Source organism: Canis aureus, chromosome 4 (genome assembly GCF_053574225.1).
Source record: "Canis aureus isolate CA01 chromosome 4, VMU_Caureus_v.1.0, whole genome shotgun sequence".
Taxonomy (NCBI): Eukaryota; Metazoa; Chordata; class Mammalia; order Carnivora; family Canidae; genus Canis; species Canis aureus.
The window spans coordinates 51,723,960-51,738,741 of NC_135614.1; the positions used below are offsets into that span (position 1 = coordinate 51,723,960).

The 14,782-nt window shown below is 39.2% G+C and overlaps 1 protein-coding gene across 7 annotated transcripts in view; it reads left to right on the plus strand.

Annotated features, from left to right (window-relative positions):
* Nucleotides 1–14,782, plus strand: part of ATP10B (ATPase phospholipid transporting 10B (putative)) — a 304,309-nt gene that overhangs the window by 27,239 nt on the left and 262,288 nt on the right. For 2 of the 7 annotated variants that reach the window (XM_077895639.1, XM_077895647.1), the window contains exon 2: nucleotides 6,308–6,400. The exons of the other annotated variants lie outside the window; for them this stretch is intronic. The gene's annotated coding sequence lies outside the window, so the exon portion shown is untranslated. The remainder of the gene's footprint in view (nucleotides 1–6,307; nucleotides 6,401–14,782) is intronic. 7 annotated transcript variants of the gene reach the window in all.

Consider the following 14,782-nt stretch of genomic DNA (forward strand, 5'->3'; position numbering starts at 1 on the left):
AGGTGTAGAGGAAGTGGGAAAGCGGCATGGTAAGTCTCTATAGAGAGTTATATTCTCAAGTAAACAAAATTGTCCCATTTCTTTTAGTTCGTCTTGTTTTGTTTTAATGAACTATAAGTGGCATGTAATATCCTATTACTTTCAAGTGTACTTCATAATGATTCAATGTTTTAATGCATCGCAGAATGATCCCCATAATAAGCCTAGTTACTATTTATCACCTTACAAAGTTACTACCATATTATTGAATATATCCCTTATGCTGTACATTACATTCCCATGATTTACTTATAGCTGGAAGTTTGCAACTCTTAATCTCCTTCATGTTGTCTTGCTCACCCCCCAAGACCCCTTCTTCTGGTAATAGTTTCTTTCCAGTATCTATGAGTCTATTTCTCTTTTGTTCTGTTCATTTGTTTTGTTTTTTCAGGTTCCACATGTAGGCATACAGTACATATGTCCTCTCTTTCTGACTTATTTCACTTAGCATAATACCTACTAGGTCTATCCATGTTGTTGCTGACAGCAAGATTTAACTTTTTATGGCTGAATAATATTCAATTCTGTGTGTTTATGTGTAAGTGTGTACATCTTCTTTATCCATTCATCTATCAATGAGCACAGGTTTCTTCCATATCTTGACTATTGTGAATCATTCTGCAATAAACCTATAGGGGTGTATATATTTCTTTGAATTGTTTTCATTTTCTTCAGATAAATACCCCAAATTAGATCATATGATAGTCCTATTTTTAATTTTTTGAGGAACCTCTATAATGTTTTACATAGTGACTACACCAATTTATACTCCCACCAACAGTGTACAAGGGCTCCCTTTTCTCTACATCTTCATCAACACTTGCTATTTTTTGTCTTTTTGATAATAGTCAATCTGATCAGTGTAAGGTGATAATCTCATTGTGGTTTTGATTTGCATTTTTCTGATGATTTGTGATGTTGAGCATCTTTTCATATGGCTTTGGCCTTCAGTATATCTTCTTTGGACAATTATGTTTTCAAATCTTCTGCCCATTTTTAGTTGAATTCTTTTTTATATCTAGGTATGTAAGTTCTTTATATGTTTTGGATATTAACCCTTTAACAGATGTTTGATTTGCAAATAGCTTTCCCATTCAGATTTCCTTTTCACTTTGTTGATGGTTTTCATTACTATGCAGAAGCTTTTCAGTTTAATATAATGCCATTTGTATATTTTAGCTTTTGTTCCTTTGTCTAAGGAGACAGTTCCAAAATATTTAGATATAGAGATAGAGATAGAGAGATAGAGATACAGATAGATATAGTTAAGACTTATGTCAAAGGACTTACTGCCTATGTTTCTTTTAGTTGTATGTTTTCAAGTCTTTAATCCACTTTAATTTAATCCTCTTTAATCCAATTAAATACTTTAATTAAATTAAATTAAATTAAATCCAGTATTTAATTCATTTAAATAATGAATTTATTTTGGCATATGGTATAAGATAGTGATCCAGTTTCATTCTTCTAGACATGGCTGTGTAGTTTCTCAACACCATTTACCGAAGAGGTAGTCTCTTCCTTCCTATGTCATAGAGTAATTGACCATATAAAGCATGAGTTTACTTCTGGGATCTCTACTCCATTCCATTAATCTATATTTCTATTTCTGTATCAGTACCATACTGTTTTGACTACTATGGCTTTGTAGTACAGTTTGAAATCAGAAAGCATGATTCCTCCAGCTTTGTTCTTCTTTCTCAAGATTGCTTTGGCTAATCAAGTTCTTTTGTGGTTCCACATAAATTCCAGGATTTTGTGTTCCTGTTCTATGAAAAATGCCATTGATAATTTGATGCAGATTACATTGAATCTGTAGATTCCTTTGGTAGTATGCACATTTTAACAGTATTAATTCTTCCAGTCTATGAACATGGAATATCTTTCCATTTGTCCTTGTCATTTTCTATTTCTTTCATTAGTGTCTTCTAGTTTTTGGAGTTCAGGTCTTCTGCCTCCTTGGTTAAATTTATTTCTAGGTATTTTATTTTTGATGGAATTGTAAAAAAGGTTATTTTCTTAATTTGTCTTTCAAAATTGTCTCATTTCTTTCTTAACCCTATCCTCATTCCTCCACATTACTTTTTTTCTTTATTTCAATGAAATTAGGTTGAGACAGAAGCCTAAACCTAAATACTTATGCCTTTTGATATTTTGCAAAAGAGTTTGGTGTAGCATCCCTTTACTACTAGCTGGATTGAATTGAATGCCAGCAAAGTTCTGTGCTTTAGTTGGGATTTTATATACATTATAATGAGAATATCAGCCAATATTTAGGAAGTTTTCACTGATACCCAGGCTCTGTGCTAGTGCTTTACATGAATGATCTTAACTCATTACAAACATTCTACTATGTAAAAGGTGCTATCGCTTGTTTTGTATATGAGAAAATTGAAGACTCAGGCAAGTTATGAAATATGTCAAATATCATAGCTTCAGGTGGTAGAGTTGTGAGTCAGACTTGCTCTCTCACTCACTAGGCTATGCTTCTATTTAATTTTCCCAGCAGCCCTATGGGGCATAGACTCTCACCATATACCCAAGAAACCCCAAGGCCAGAGAGGTTGGTGACTTGCCCAAAGTCAATAGCAGAACTGCTAAATAGCAAAGGTAGGAGTGAACTCCGGCCCATCTGAATTTTAAATGCAAACCTGGGCTATCCCAGGGTTTTTGTGTTTTTTGTTTTGGTTTGTTTTGTTTGTTTCGATTCCAAAGGCTTATTTCCTTAAATCGGTATTACACAATATAATGCAAATGGGGGGGTTGGGGGAATCACACAAAACTCTCTTTAAAGTAGACCAAGGGTTGGGTGTTGAATCCTGGAGAACAGGATCAGCTGGCACCACACACACCAATAAGGCAGACTGCATGGCAGCCCACGTGAGCATCCACAAGGGGTGGGAAGCTGCCTGAGTCCGCTCCCATGCACGAGCTCCCCGGCAGCCCTGGATCCCAGAAGACCATAAAGCAATAAATATGCATACGTTCCGTGCAGCAAGGAACAAAGTCACTGGGTGTCGAGGGAACACATCACAAGGCTGCCTTAAAGTCCAAGCATAGTGGCTTTTTACCAAAGGCTGAAGATATCTAGTGCATTAACTCTCTATCCATCACTCCACTATCAAGATTTACATACCCAGTACAGTGAGTAGTCAAAAACACAGACTTCAGGACCAAACTAGCTCTTGGCCATTAGGGAGGCTTCTTAATTCCTCTAAGGCTCAGCTTACTTATGTATTACATGGTACTAATGGTAGTATATGCTTTGTAGGTTTGTTCAAAGTACTTGGAATAATACCCAGTCCAGAGTTTACTGTTCAATAGCTGTTAGTTGTTATTTTTCTTCCATCTTGCTTAAATTTTAACCATTTTCTAACTTATTGAATTTACTATATAGCTTTAAGGACTGTCCTTTTCTGTAGGCCTCAGTTTCCCTGTATATGAAATAGGAGGAAATCATTTTGATATCCTCTGACTCCCCTTCTGGCTGTTATTCCACATTCCTCACAATTCAGTCAGAGGCCAAGTGACTGTGCCACACAAGTCTGTGTGGCACCTGAGGGAAGCATAGAAGGTCTTGTGAAAATGAACATATGGTTAATGTTGGCAAGAAAATTCAACCACCCCCAAATTCTTAATTATTATAATAACTTTTATTTGCAAAGTGCTTGCTACATGACAACTGCTCTTCAGAACATGATAGGTACATTTTCGTATATAATTCAAGAATCTACTCATCCCTTCGCTCCTCTCTTGCTAAAATACACATTTTGCCTAAAAATAATATATTGTAAGCTGGGCAGACCAGCTTAGCAAGGTAACATATTAGCTAAAAGAGGTATTGCCTCTAACACGAGTGATACATGCAACTGCATGCACACACACCCCTACATATTGAGAGAGAGAAGGATAATTAATGTTATTGCTTTGTTAGGACTGTCTGCCTAACTTGCATCTGTCTAGACTGTGAAGGCCAAGAATAAAGAGAGCTGACGTATATTGGGTAACTACTAAATTCTGGGCCTTGCTATGAACATTTCACACAGGCTGCCTCATGTACTCTTCACAGTTGCACTATTGTGTAGGTACTAGTAATATCTTTGTGGATATATATGAGACTCAAAGAGATTAAGCAGCTTGCTAAGCTAGGAGATCGGGACCCCACCAGCAGTCTAACTCCAGAGCCTCAGACTATTAACCACACTCTTAGAACTTTCTACAGTTTCTGAATTTAAGGGCCTTTTAAAAGCAGGAAACCATCCCCAGCTCCCTTAATAGTGAAAGAAGAAAGAAAAAGAAAGAAAGAAAGAGAGAGAGAGAGAGAGAAAGAAAGAAAGAAAGAAAGAAAGAAAGAAAGAAAGAAAGAAAAAAAGAAAGAAAGAAGAAAACAGAAAGAAAGAAAGAGAAAATAGAAAGAAAGAGAAAAAAGAAAAGACAAGACAAGACGGCACTGAGATCTTTCCTGGTCCTAAGGAACAGTGCAGAGGTGGGGACCTTAGCAGGAAGCTGAGGTCCTCAGTCATCAAGGCTTTGGGGACAGAAGCTTCCAGGTGAGGCTACCCCTGGATATTCTGACCTCCCACGTGTCACTAGGCAAACACTAACAGAGCCACTAGCCAGGAACTATCTCCTGGTCTGGAGAGGTGGCCCCCAAGGCCTGCTCCGGCCCCCACTAACCTGTGGTGTGGGGAAAGCTGTGACTGACAGCCACTGAGCAGCACACCTGCACTCCTTTCTAAAGAACAGCATGAGGCCAGGTGGGTGAGCAGGGGCGCCATGCTGTGCTCCTGTTCTACTGTTGTTGGTTTTGTGATACCTGCAGGGAGCTGCCAGGCTGCAACTTGTCAGGCATGTGACAGACTCCTTAAATGATGATGGGGCTTGTTCTGTAAGAAGCTAAATGGGATGAGAAAGGAGATATTAAAATTGTATCAAGGCTTCTGTAATATTTCATTTTCAGTAGACCATCAAATGGTTAGGTATTTAGCATTTCATGCAACAGGAAAGAACAGATTCATGTTATTATAAGTTTTCTATTTACTGAGAATATGCTCTATAGTGCTGGTCCCTCAGTGCCTCTGTGAAGTCCCCTCATGACACAGATAATAAAATGCATTTGGGCCTGTGAGAGCCTATAAGCCAAAGCCTGCTGGATGCACGTCTCTCTCTGCAAGGGATGATAAAGCAAGGACCACATGTATCCGGGCTTCAAACCCTGGTGCCTGCCACCGCCTTAGGTTCACTGCATTAAGAACAGTGACAGGCTTCTCCGAGACCCAGCTTAGCAATTTAGCAACTTTGAGTCAGCAGACTGGCTTCTGGTCTTGAGTCTGACTCAAACAAGCTACATAACCCTGAGCAACTTGGCTTTTCTGGGCCTCTGCCTTCCTGCCTACAAATACAATGTTTACATTGAATGGTATCTAAAAGTGTTACATGGCAAATAAATTCTCACCTATTTGCTGCTGTTGCTAGTAGTTACTTATTATTAGTTTCTGATTGATGAGGTTCTAGACTCCAAAAGAGCAGATCTGTTTTTGTTTTTTGTTTGTTTGTTTGTTTGTTTTTTGTTTTTTGTTTTTTGTTTTTTTTGTTTTTTTTTTTTAGCAGATCTGTTTTGTTCAAGATTCTGTCACCAGTGCCTGACACAGAGTGGATACTTAGTAAATACCAGATGAACAGTAGCTGGATGGGTCTGATCTCTTCTGAATTAAGGACTGTCTTCCATGACACTCATAGCCCGTACTCACATGTACTCATCAAAGGCAGACTTGTGAGTGAAGTGCGTCCACGCTAATCACTGGTGACAAACTTCTGAAGCTTACACAGTGGATCCCTTTAGTCATCAGAATTTGTGTCCCTTTCGTTTCCTTTATCAATTACCAATCAACATGTCTTTGTAGTAACTGTATCCTTTCTCATCTGCCAGAATGTTCCAAGTTAATGCGCCATTCTTGAATTACCTAACGTGTGCCAGGGCCCTCTAAAGGGTGCTACAGGGAAAAATAAAAATAAAAAATAAAAAAATAAAATAAAGGGTGCTATAGGGAAAAATCAAAGTTAGGAAAAACTGCACACTGCCATCAAGGAGTCTGCGGCTATTGGGAAAAAGAAAAAAAATGCCCCTATTTCTCTGTCACCTTCAGTTCTTGCCCATTGTTTTCTCCAACCTGAGTTGCATTCTTTCCCGCAGAACAGACTTCAAAATTGTACTTTATTCTGCCGTTCTGCAGATATCCTTAAATGCCTGGTATCCTCCCATTTCCAGGGAACTCTGGCGCCAGTGGTTCTCAGCACACATTTGCCACGATCTCTCACGTTGCTGTGCGAGGTATCATCGGGGATTCTGAAGTGGACAGTGGTGAGTTTCTCCAATACCACACAGCAAACTCACCACCGGCCAGCCTAGGGAATATGATTCCAAGGCTCACTCACTTGGTGCTGTTAAACTCTCCTGCCCTAAGGATTTTTTTTTTTTTTTTTTGAGATCTTAGCATTTATCAGAATTGTTACCAAAGCAATGAGAATTTTCTTTTGTTTTATTCAAAACCAAACAACAACAACAAACCCCAAGATTTTGTTTTCTAGAATTTCTCCTTACACTTAAAAGAGGCAAAGGATTTGTGTAAAACTAATGCGTGATCTTGTATTTCCAGTATGTAGACAGTAATGTACTTATTTTTAGTTAGTTTTCTCATTAAACCCTTTTTTAAATTTATTTTTGTTTTTTTATTTTTATTTTTTTACTGGAGTTCAATTTGCCAACATATAGCATAACATCCAGTGCTCATCCCATCAAGTGCCCCCCTCAGTGCCCATCACCCAGTCACCCCACCCCCCGCCCACCTCCCTTTCCACCACCCCTTGTTCATTTCCCAGAGTTAGGAGTCTCTCATGTTCTGTCTCCCTCTCTGATATTTCCCACTCATTTTTTCTCCTTTCCCCTTTATTCCCTTTCACTATTTTTTATATTCCCCAAATGAATGAGACCATATAATGTTTGCCCTTTTCCGATTGACTTACTTCACTCAGCATAATACCCTCCAGTTCCATCCACGTCGAAGCAAATGGTGGGTATTTGTCATTTTTAATGGCTGAGGAATATTCCATTGTATACATAGACCACAGCTTCTTTATCCATTCATCTTTCGATGGACACCGAGGCTCCTTCCACAGTTTGGCTATTGTGGACATTGCTGCTAGAAACATTGGGGTGCAGGTGTCCCGGCGTTTCACTGCATCTGTATCTTTGGGGTAAATCCCCAGCAGTGCAATTGCTGGGTCGTAGGGCAGGTCTATTTTTAACTCTTTGAGGAACCTCCACACAGTTTTCCAGAGTGGCTGCACCAGTTCACACTCCCCTTTTGCACATGATCTCATACATTCAATCCTTCAAGGATTAGTGGAAGCAGGGGCTTCTTAGAGACTGCCCAACAAATATGGGCTCTGATCTTGGCTCTGTTACCAGCCATGTGTCCCTCAGCAAGTTAACTTCATTGAACATTTTTTCATAAGTGGAATGTGAGCTATTTATTTAAAAGACTGCCTCATGTGGTTTTGGGAAGGATTAAGTGAGGTAGAATCTATAAAACGTAATGCTTAGCAGATCACAGGAGCTCAATGACCTACTGTCTGAACCAAGTTCTACAATTTATTGGTCTCCTGCTGTGCACAAGGACCTGTTGGGGGATGCAGAAAAAGCTGGGCAAGGCTGACCCATTGATTCCCAGAAAAAAGTCCTTGATACATACCTATCACGTGTTTCCTATTCTGTCCTCATATTTCTAAATCTCTTCCAATATCCTCACTACAAAGAAGCCTTTCCTTCTACCATATTTAAAACCGGCTCCTCATTACTTTTCATCCCATCACCCTGTGTATTCCCTTCACAGTTTAACCACATTTTGTAGGTTTGGCTGTTTATTGGCTGCTCCTTCCCCGTAACCCGGGGGAGGCCGAGACTTTGTCTGCTTTCTCATTATGAAATCACCCAGTGCTTGGAACCAAGTCAATATCTTAACCATTTTTAATTGAATGAACTAATCCTAGCTCTTGAGGATGCATGAGAAAGACAGTCAATGTAGGTCTTGCCTGGATTTGAGTCATAACCAAGCGGGGAAGCATAAGAACATTCAAGTTAACTTTTTAAAACTTCTCTACTTTTACTGAGACTTAACTTGCTACCTTAGAGCAAGCAATGATGGGTTTTATAAAGTAGATATAAATGGAAGTGCCATACCCAGAAGAGGAAGGGAAGAGGTAGCTGGGGTGAGGGAAATGTGTTATTGAACTTGTCCATGTACCAGATGTGCAGTAAGCCAATGTCTGGGACACTGGCTTTAAAGCAAAGAAAAATTTATTATCAGGAGGGCAGTCCAACAAGAAGGCAGAGATTATTCCATAATGCTGCCTTTCCCTATTGAGCCTATGAAGAACTTATATGTATATTTGTAGAAGGAGGTAAATGCATGAAAGGAGGATGAGGCATTTCTTGAAACCTGGGAATGGGTAGCACTTGAAACAGTTCCTCTGCACAGGGAGGCACCATTTGGTACTTGGTACACTCAGGTACATCAGATAATTTCAAGACAAATATCACCATCCAGCCCCTATTAGGTTTCTACAATCAGTGGGTAAACAGAGTACAGGGTGAATAAGGCAGTTAATGATTCATCGTATTTGAGGTTAAGAGGCACATAAAATCAAGTAGGGAACAAAACAGAACATAGAACTAAGTTAATAATGCAACTAGTACATCTATAGTTTGTTTATGCTTTCAGAGTAGGTTCAGGAATGAAGTACCTGGTCTCAGGTGTGGGAAGTCTTTGCTAGAAGGTGCCATATGAAACTTCATAACACTTGCAATGCATTCCCAGGATGGAGCCCTTTTTCTCAGATGGGTTTGTGGCACTCTCAGGAAAAAGCTACCATTCTGAACTGGGAATTTTGCTTTAAACAAATTTTGATTTGCACTTCTGATATTTTCCTATGATTCTGGAATAACCACATTATGTTGTTCTCTTGGGATAGAAAAGATGCCACTCTCTTGTCAGAAACAAGATTATAAGCAGAAAAAAATACATCCCTCCCTTTCAAAAGCATTTATACTTTTCAGAGAATGTTCCTGTACTATTTTCAATGACATGATTAATAAGTGCTCATCCCAAATATTTAAGAAAATACAGATAATCAAAGGAAGAGAGTAATCTCATTCATCATCTCATGATGCAAATGACCATTAATACATTGTTATGTATATGTTTCTGATTGACTGCATAGCATGTCCATCATAAAGCACCTAACTATTAAACATGTATTTTATGCTTCATAGTATGCAATGACCATTTTCCTTACTGGCAGCCCCAGTGGCCCAGCGGTTTAGCGCTGCCTTCAGCCTCGGGTGTGGTCCTGGGGACCCGGGATCAAGTGCCGCGTCGGGCTCCCTGCTTGGAGCCTGCTTCTCCCTCTGCCTGTGTCTCTGCCTCTCTCTCTGTGTGTCTGTCATGAATATATAAATAAAATCTTTTTAAAAAATATGCTCCTTCACCCAATGGAGGCATCACATGCATTAATACCTGTATGAAGGAAAGAGAGAAATTTGGGGAACTCATGAAAAGAGCTGTGTCTAGGAGCTGAAAGTGCAGACATTGGAGTTATCCCATATTCAGATCTGGGCTCTGCATTCACAAGAAGCGGGACATCCCCAAGGCTCTGAACTTGTGACAGCATCGTTCTCTCTATCTGTAAAATAGGAAGAGTGATGGTAAGTGTTCCCCGTTATGGTTTTAAGGATTAAATAAAATAGCATAAAGAAAGTGGTTGATTCCACAGTGTTCAACAAATGTTCATTCGTTTTTTTTATATTCAGAGGGGGAATAGAGCAAGAAGAAAAGAGAAAATGTGAGCAAAGAAAAAGGCAGGAAACAAAAAGAAATTCCTTTTCCGTCAATTCAAGTTATTCAGTAGATGAGGGCAACCTCAGGAGAGGATGGGGTCAATGCCATATGGGAAATGGCAGATTTTCTATAGGAGTTGCTGGTCTGTGTCTGAGCTCCTTGCTGTTTTAGGTAAAAACAAAACACAGTAACAGTGCAATTTTCTCCTGCTTGTATGGGGTGTAACCTTTCTGTTGAGGGTGCCTGATGCAGCAGAGAGGAGAGGGGGTTCGCCTTTGCTCTCCCAGGAGGAGAGGCCCCATGAGCACAGAGGTGAGGTATGGAAAGCCATGGCTGCTGTATGGGCCACTCTTTCTCTTCCACCTGTGTGTGGACCTCACCAGTGTCCCATTCCAGAATGGCTAGTATAAATGGGATGCATTATCTCCACCTTTAGAAACTTATGTTCTGAGCTCACCAGCCAGAGAAAATCCATGACTGTCATTTTTTTATAGTTGTGGTGGTGGTGATTTTTTTCCACATAATCTTCTTACTGCTTTTCATAGCTTTATTGAGGCATAATTGCTATGCAATAAGCTGCATATATTTAAAACCCCATAATTAGATCATAACATATGAATACACCTGTAAAACCATCACCACAAGCAACATAATGAACATCTCTGTCTCCTCCAGTATCCTCATGCCCTTTCATGGTCCCTCCTATCACCATTCCTGCCCCCAGAGCTTTCTGCATGACTGCATTTTTTTTTTCCTTTTCCATCTTATTTTCAGTAATTAGATAATTTGATGTCATGGTTTTCCTGTGGTTTCTTTTCCTGAGAGTGGATTCTCCTTGTATTTTTCTCCATATTCCACTATAAACTGTGACACACCCTCACCAACCAGTGTCTAAGCCACTTCTGAAAAAATATTGCATCTCTTAATTAATATTCCTTACTGCAAGTAAAAACATTCTTATATACAACTCTTACTTACATTTTGATTTCCCTATGGAATTGGAAGTAAGGCTCACTGGAAATGATTTTGGCACCAAGATGTAAGAGAAATCATGACTTCTTTTATTCAACAAAGGGTGAGAGGCTCCTAGTAGTCAGCTTTGTGTATGCAAGGAAGGATAAGACTGAACAGGTTCCTTACCTCACAAAACTCACAGCTTAGAAAGGGAGATCGAGCACACCCACATAAAAAAATAATAATCATTTATGAAGGAAAACAAAAAGTTTGTAATGACAAAAAAATTCTGGATTTATTTTCTTTTTGGATGTAAAGCATAAGGAATGGACTGTCAGAATAGAAGCAATTAACTAAATTGATAGCAGATTTCTTCTTATCAAAAAGCTGGGGAACAGGTTCTAGGATAGATCATGAGCAGATGCCAAGGACCTGGGGCAGGAAAGAAATTGAGGCCTCAAGGGATCAGCAGGCCAGCATGACTGAGTTTGAGAAACATGGAGAGATGGTTGAGAACACAGGTGCAAGGTAAGCAGGGGCCAGGTCAGAGCCCATGTGGGCCTTGGAAGAGGCTTAGTTTTTATTCTAAATGCAATGAAAAGCAGTATCAAAGTCTCATTTAGAGAAGCAGCACAATTTGATTCATTAAAGATTATAGTTTCTCATTATGGACACAGAAAAAATTAAAATGTTAATTTCTGGATTAAAACAGTAAGTATAAATCTCTATATTATAGCACCTTAGCTCATAGAAAAATAATAAATGACTATTTTACTGTAAAATATGCTACATGCCAAGAATAATCCCAGGCATTTTACCTATATTTCTCATTTACCTCTACAAAACATGTATTATTCTTATTTTACAGATGAGAAAATTGAATCAGGCTAAATAATTTTTCCAAACTTATAAAACTTTGAGACTAGCTTACCTAAGTAAATCAATAGAACTGAGGGAAACGTCTCTTTCTACCAGAACTTCTGAGCAACTTTTTGCTGCAAAGGCACATTTAAACCTGTTTTCTTAGCCCCTATGGAGGCTAATAGCTTTTAGAAAGAAAATGGGTCATGCACTGAAAGTGGGCAGTGATGAAGAAAATCACTGGGAGTGAAGGACACATGCTGGTGGGATGCTGGAACAAGAGACAATATGCCCATGATGGTCACCCAGAGTATGTGTAAGGTTACTCTCCACCTGCAGAGTAACACAAAGGGCAAGCCATGGTAATCAGGTGACTCTGGCAACATGGAATGTTGGCCAAGGAGGAACACACCTTCCTCAAAAAAATTAAAATTACTATGTGACTCAGCAATTTCATTTCTTAGTATACATCCCCCCAAAATGAAAACAAATATTCAAAAAAAAAAGTTTGTAAATGAATGGTTATAGTTATATTAGTTGCAATCCTCAAAAGGTGAAAACAACTCAAATGTCCATCAGATCATGAATGGATGGATATAATGTGGCATACCCATACAATAGAATGTTATTCAGTCATAAGACAAAATGAATTTCTGGTACATGCTGTAATGTAGATGAACTTTGGAATTTATGTTAACAAGTAAAAGATGCCAGACATAAAAGTTCACACTGTGTGATTCCATTTACACTAAATGTCTAGAATAGGCAAATCCATAGAGTTAGAAAGCAGATTCTTGACATGAATGTTTACTGGCTCATACCACTTCTGTATAAGCTCCTTAAGGGCAGGGACTAACTGTTCGCTGATATGTTTGCAGTGCCCAACACATACTAGGTACTTAAAGACTTACTGAATGGATTCATGAATTTCTCTCTTGAAAAATACCTCTCACACTGCAGTATGGAGAATGGATTGGTTTGGGGTAAGAAGAGACTCCGTGCCACCAGCTGCTTGATTCTGTAGTAGAAGGGTTTGGGTTATCTCTCCTGAGAACTATGTGTGCTGTACTACCTGTAAGTAAGTGGCAGATGTTTTCTTTGCAATAAGCAGGTTTTTCCCTGAAGACTAAGACCCATTCTCAGCTGAGGCTTTGACTGCCTTGATTCAGACTACCTTAGTGAGAGCTTAAACAATCAAAAGGCAGTATCCATTCAGTGAGGAATGTCAAAAGGCAGGGGTCTGCTGACAGGGTAGTGCTGTTGTTTAGAGAGCACTGAGTTTGGCATCCAGAGACTTGGGTTCTACCCCAGGCCTATCATTTCACCATGAGACCTTAGGGTCGCTCCATCTATCTGGTTTTCCATCATATTGAGGAAGTAAACAGGAATTTGAATTAGATGATTTATCCTTGTTCTATCTTTTCCCACAGAAGATTTTGTCTTTTGTGATAAGAGTAACCTATGTTTATTTATCTTAGCCACTGTGACAAAAGGTTACTGTGTTGAGTATTATGACAAACCATCCTTTGAATTCAGTAACACTTTTTATAGGGTTCATATTTCATTATCCCCACTAACACCTACATTTCAAAAACATATATGTGTACACAAGCTCATATTTATTTAATATAGAGATAATGTCTGGTGCTCATGGATTTGTAGACCCCTGGAAACACTGGAATGAAAAACATAAAAGATTATAATCCTAGGAACAAAGAAAAGATGATTATAGGATGGAAAATGGAAACGCTTCACAGCCTGCCTTGATGTGGGGCTGCTTTCTTCTGCTGCTTCCCCTCTGTTTCCTGATTACAAACAGGTGATGATACCTAATTCCTCCTCCTCCAGGGAGAAAGATCCTCCCAGATTCAAGAAGCAGATTGCCTTCTTCCCTGACATTCTATCAACAGTATACAGACCCTGAGCTGGTTTCTAGAATGGCTTACAAAATGATGAAAGTTCAAAGAAGCTGCCTGGGTGTTGAGAGAATTCTGTTGGCTGCTTAATGAAGTTTATCAGAAAAAGCAAAACTTGTGGATCTTTGAAGCAGAAAGGCCCAAGTCTAGAAATTGGCATTGCCCTTTCTCTTGGCCTCTGCTGCATTTATGTTTTTCTAACAGATTTCTTTGTCAGAGGCGCTGATGTTCTTTTCCCCAAGCTCATTAATTTCTCAGCATTAATACATTTCCCTTACCCTCTAATTAGACACCACTTCTCACATATTTATGGTAGTGAATGCCCATGGGCCAAACTTGCCTCTTCATGTAACACAGAGTCCAGTCCACACTTGTGATCTGTACTCCAATTGCATGCATGGGCAGAGCAGGAGCCACTTACAAGTATAATTCGCAAAAGATGCCTTTTATTCAATACATTAAACAAATATTTGAGCAACGACTGCATTTCAGGTGCTATACTAGATGCCTGAGATTTTTGCAGAGAACAAAACACAGAAATCTCTGACTCCCAGCATAAGTAAATTATACCATAGGTTAGTAGTTGATAAATGCCTTTAAGGAACAACAATAGGGCTAGGAATGCTTGCGGGTAGCAATGGGGAGAGGTGTGTTTGTAAATTGGGTGTTGAGAAGCTGTTATCAGGGAAGAGTTACCCATGCAGATATCTGGGGGAAGAGCAATTCAGATGACAGGGACAATGAGTGAAAGACCCTAAGAAAGGGTGCATAACTGCTCTGTCCAAAGAATAGTAAGGAGGTTAATGTGACTGAAGTGATAGGAGCAGGTGAGGAAGGTGTCATAAGAAGGTTGAGGTGAGAGTACTAATGGGCTCTGATTGTGTGAGCCTTTTGGGCCCTCTGTAAGGACTAGGGCTCTCAGTAAAATGGGGGACGATGCTGAGTTTTAACCAAAGGAACAATGAGATCTCACTTTTGTTTTATTCATTACTTGCTTATATTTCCATCACCTAGTAGCTTTAACACCAATTGAAAATATGTGCCTGAATCAATTGCATTACAGCTTTGCAAAATACTTTTTCTATCACTCATTTTCCTTTATCAGCTGATATTCCT